Source organism: Dama dama, chromosome 19 (assembly GCF_033118175.1).
Source record: "Dama dama isolate Ldn47 chromosome 19, ASM3311817v1, whole genome shotgun sequence".
NCBI classification, from domain to species: domain Eukaryota; kingdom Metazoa; phylum Chordata; class Mammalia; order Artiodactyla; family Cervidae; genus Dama; species Dama dama.
In genome coordinates, this window is record NC_083699.1 from 28,856,364 (window position 1) to 28,861,951 (window position 5,588).

Below are 5,588 nucleotides of genomic sequence, written 5' to 3' on the forward strand. Positions count from 1 at the left end.
TCTTGCTTTTTCAATGATCCAATGGATGTTGGCAATGTGATCTCTGGTTTTTCTGCCTTTTCTAAGTCCTGCTTGAACATCTGGAAGTTTATGGTTCACATACTCCTATATAGAAGTATATCTGTATAGTTTTATATATATATATATAACACAAATATGTGAAATGATCATATATATATATATGATCATTTCACATATTTGTGTTATGCATTTATTATATAGCAAAATATTGTATACCACATATAAACATTTACATATATTTTTAACAATTATATATATTTATATAGCATTTATTCATCTGTAACTCTTGAAAATGCATTGGAGGTGACAAGTTAACTGCTTCTAAAAACTGTACCTATCTTAATAAAGAGGTTTTGATCTTTGCATGTGTGTCTTTAAACATCTTTAGGCTGGAGATCTTCTCTATTTTGTTCACTTTGGAATCCCTAGTGCCTTCAACCTAATAGACGCTTAATAAAAATCTACTGTATAAAAAGTAAATCAACAATGGGTGCCTTTGTTGAACTTTGGAGGGAATAATTATTGGTTTGCCTATTATTGTAGCTTATTTATTTACACTTATTATTTTATTTGGTATTTTAACTTGGTACATCCACTAATTACATAATATTATTATTATGAAAACAAAAAGGAAGAAGTCGCAAAGAGGGAGAAGGAAGAGAAAGCAATAGGAAAGAAGCAAAAGATAGATAAGGGGAATGGCTGTAAAAGGGAAGGTGGAGGAATGGTATGGACTTGAGAGGAGAAGAGAAGAGAAAGTATGTAAGAAAAGGAAATAGAATAGGAAGTGGTGAAAATTTCAATAAATAGTGTTGTAATAATTAGCTATCCATATGGAAAATAAAATTAGACTGCTTTATCACACCTCATAAAAAATAAATTCCAGATGGATTAAGTGGTTTTTTTAAAAGAACCTATGGAAGATTATTTTATAGCCTCAGAGTAGGAAAAATGTCTTTTAAAAACAAAAGAACATGTTTATAAGCAAAAAGAAAATCTTTTTGTCTGTGTCAAATAAAAAATAAAACTGTAGAGCAAGGCATCACAAGAAAATTTTAAATGAAGTGAAAAACACAGAAAACATATTTGCAACATATATGATAGAGAAAAGCATTAGATATTTGATTAATTATGATACCGACACATCAACAGGAAAAAGACATTTTAAAAAATGCTCAGTGAGAAACAGGTAAGTCACAGAAGAGAAAAAGAGAACATCAAACAAAGATAGATACACATATTTTCATATACAAGATACATAATGGAAAAGATCTTGATGCTGGAAAGATTGAGGGCAAGAGGAGAAGGGGACAACAGAGAATGAGATGATTGGATGGTATCACCAACTCAATGGACATGAGTTTGCACAAATTCCAGGAGATAGGAGGCTTGGTGTGCTGCAGTCCATGGGGTCTCAATGTGTTGGACACAACTTAGTGACTGAACAACAACATATATAAGATACATAGGTATACATGCAAAATAAGTCTAAAAATACATAATAGGCTATATACAAATCACAATAGCTATATACAAATCACAATAGCTGGCTAAAGGAGTATAAAAGGAACTCAATTTTGCAGTCTCTTTTTATTTGTTCAAGGGGATTGATAAGATCAAATTTAAATAGAAGAAGAGTGTTATTATTGTTAGTGGTGGGTGTATGAGTGTTTATTGTATAGATCTATATGTTTTTTAAAAATTAATACTGTCCTTAAAAGGAAAAATACTTGCTTTTAGACTACACTGCTAGTAAAAGAGATTGACCTGGAATCCCAAATGATACTTTTCCAATTCTAAAATTGATGTCCATCTTGATGCTATACAATTTTGTTTCAAACTGTATTATTTGCTACATTACAGTCTAAAATAGTTGAAAATCTCTTATGTAAGTGTGTCCTACTCTTTGGTTATTTTGTGTTTACCTCTGTCTTTGCTAACTGTGAAAACTGACTTGTTCAAGTTCTTCAATTTAAACATTTGCTTTAGCAGATAGAAAAAAACACATGGATGTATTTTCTAAAACTTTAATAAAGAAACTTCTAAAAGCTTCTATTTACAAGCATGCTGGGTGCTAAGTCACTTTAGTTGTGTCGGACTGTCTGTGACCCCTGGACTGTAGCCCTCCAGGCTCCTCTCTCCATGGGATTTTCCAGGCAAGAATACTGGAGTGGGTTGCCATTTCCTCCTCCAGGGGAACCTCCCAACCCAGGGATCAAACCCACATCTCTTAGTTTTCCTGCGTTGGCAGACTGCTTCTTTATCACTAGCACCTCCTGGGAAGTTGAAGGCTGAGAGACTGGGAGAGCAATATGTTTTAACACCCAGGGAATGTTTACATGTTCATTTGCTTTATAGTCAGAGAATTTCCAGGGTACAAGTCATACAGGCAGAAGGCAGGGTGCAGAGGAAAAGAGGCAGAGACTGGGTGCTCCTACAGAGGCTTCGCCGGATCAGCCACAGAATAAAAGGAAAGCTTTCCCTCCTCGAGGTCTAGCCAGATGTCCACCACACTAGGTCTGTGTGAGCCGAGGAGTTTCCTTGACTGTGCCCCATGCAGAGAGCTGGCTGGTCCCTTTCTACTCTATACACCAAGAGTCTGTGGTCCTTCCCAGGATCTGATTTTGCTTCATCCCTCCTCAGGGTCACCCCAACTGTCCAGTGGCTACAATGCAGTGTTCACTTCCCAGTACTGCTGCCCAGAAGACAGGGCCTGGAAACATAAGGCTTGGCTGGAGGCAAGCCTCTCAGGACTCCAGGGTCAGGAGTGTGGGAAGTGAGATACAGTCACTGTCCGGTGATCTGTGGACACCTTCAGATTATAGGAGAGGCTCCCAAGGTCAAAGTTTGGACTGATGGTCTATCAAGCAGATGAGGAAACCTTTTTGGTGCAAGGTGGCTCTGGTCAGGCAGTGAGCATGAGGAAGAAGATGGAGCTTCTGGGAGTTCAACCTGCATTTGTTCTTCAAGGGCCCCTTGCTGTGTGAAATTTTCTTGTAACTTTCCCTGGATCTCTTCTAGGTCATAGAGAATATCTTTCATTTTTTTGCTCAGGTAGACATGAAGTCACTAGTTTGGGAAAAGCCAAGGAAAGGTCACCCCATCTGACAAAGCTCCTTTGTCTGATTCAGATTCTGGGAGGTGCCTGATTAAATAATTATTTTATTTAATCTACAAGTATAGATTAAATGATTATTCCTTTATTTAAAATACTTGAGCATTTAATGACAATTATTTCAACATGCCTTATACCTAACCTGGTTTCAGACAATACCTCTTAAATCTTGTTACCTGCATATTTTAACATTAGAGTTTGTTCATTGTTCTCTAACATACATTCTTATCTCTTTCTTTTAAAGAAAGGTCCCTCCAAGTTTTAGCTGGGCACATGGCCTACTAGTTGGGAACACATTCTCTCAGACTCACACACAGCCATGATTACCTCTGGCCAAGCCCTGGCCAGTGGGGAAGAAAGAACAACACTGATTGCATGTTCTGGGCGACAAACTCAGCAGAGAAGCTGCATACCCTCCTTCTCCCTTCGCCTTCCACTGACTAGAAATGATGATCACCAGCCTTAACCCTAGCCTCGCAATAGAAGTCATGTGTTAAAGTTTACAAAGCCTCCTCATCAGTCCTGGACTGTTTTCATGAGAGAGAAATAAATTTCTCACTTAAGTCATCATGCTTCTGTATCTCTTTGTGACAGCACACTAACTTTAGCTTGTTCTCTATCTAAAATAATTAATATTAACCCATACGTATCACAGAAGAATACACTTGCATTCAGAGAAATTGATGACTTTGTCCATGATGGTAGACATAGAAAGTGGCAAAGGGATGTGTGGAGAGTGGGATTTCTGACTCCAAAGACTGTGGATTCTATGCCTGATTCCCAGGCAGGAAAAGTCTGATCCAAGTGCCCCATTCTCAAACGTGATTATAAATGCTGACCTCAGAGTTACTGCTGATTAAAGCCTAGGGTACATATTAACACTAATTAGGGAATATTTGGCTCTTTCATATTTGTTTTAAAAAGTAGTAGATAATGTGCTAGGAAGGACATCTCTAGGGTCAAGTTTGGGGCTTTAATCTTGCTCACAGGGGATGAAGGCCTTCTTCCCACCACATCCACCCTGACAAGAAACATAAAATATTTTGTTCCCCTAATGGGAAGTTAGTTCTTAGAAGTTACAGTTAAATTTCCTCACTCTCAGCCCATAGTCCATAAAGTATCACCAGAATGTTAGGAAAGAGACTGATAGAATCTATTTAATTTTCTCAGTAGCCTAATGAGAAGAGTGTCAGTGAAAGAGTTCAGCAGCCAATGTCCCAAAGAAGACTGACTATAAAATTCTTCCACATGGAGGTAGAAATCCAATAAATCTAGACCAAGAAGAGCTATTTGGTTACAAAGCAGTGAATTGGAACCAAGGCAGCAATTCTCACTCAATCTAAAAAAGTATTTTGTTCTTGCGGCTGATTCAATTAAAATGAAGCACATGAAAATATTACATTCTCTTCTTCTTGGCACCGGAGTTGCAGGAAGACTAAAGAGGTACTTAACACAAGCAATACTTCAGTCATAGAAACTAATCTGTTCTGTTTGTGATGTGTTCAGGGGAAAATTCAAACCCACCAAGTACATTACAGTGGCTCAAATGCATGGTAGATTCAAAAAGCACTATAAAAACAGGAGCTTTCATTAGAAATTTCCTCACTGTGAGAACCACGGTCATCAAGTAAAGACAGCAAATATTTGAGGGGAAGCCAAAGGGTGAAAAAGAAAAACTGAACACTTCTTTTTGTCATTATATTTACAAGCAAAGAATGTAAGCAAAATAAAAACTAAATAAAAACTAATTTTAAAATTTAGTTTCTTTTTGAAAATTAGATCTGTTTTGTAACATAAATGTGTGTGAATACATATATAAATGTGTGTGTGTGTGTGTGGGTGTGTGCATGCTTAATCACTCAATCATGTCTGACTCTGTATTCCCACAGACTGCAGTCCTCCAGGCTCCTCTGTCCATGGAATTCTCCAGGCAAGAATACTGGAGTGGGTTGCCATTCCCTTTTCCAGGATATAGATGTGTATGTGTGTGTGTGTGTATAAATATATAGTAACATGTGCATATATGTGTATAGATATACAGGTGTCTATTTATATCTATATGCATATGTACATCCATGTGTATATAATATGCATGTGTTTGTCCATTTGTATCTTATCTACACACAAACACACACACATATATATATACACACACAAATACATTTAAGGAAATTGGAGGTTAAGTGGAAGTTCTTTTATTTGTTAGTCATAATGATAAAGTAAAAAGAAAACAGATTTTTCTTCTTAAATTTTTAAGTTGAAAAATAATGTTTTTCAGATTCTCATTTGAAATAAAACCATGAATTTATACTTATTCACTCAATCATGGCATTTACCACATAACGTTTTTAAATCCAAGTGAACCACAGAGCAACCCGAACATAGCTCTGTCAGAGTATTGGAGCATCATGTAAGAAAACAAATTCTTTATATGTTCCGAGCTTTGGCAGAA

The 5,588-nt window shown here is 36.6% G+C and overlaps 1 pseudogene; it reads right to left on the minus strand.

Annotated features, from left to right (window-relative positions):
* Positions 1-2,356: 2,356 nt before the first annotated feature.
* LOC133074062 (E3 ubiquitin-protein ligase RNF135-like) lies at positions 2,357-3,626 on the minus strand (annotated as a pseudogene).
* Between the last annotated feature and the right edge of the window lie 1,962 nt (positions 3,627-5,588).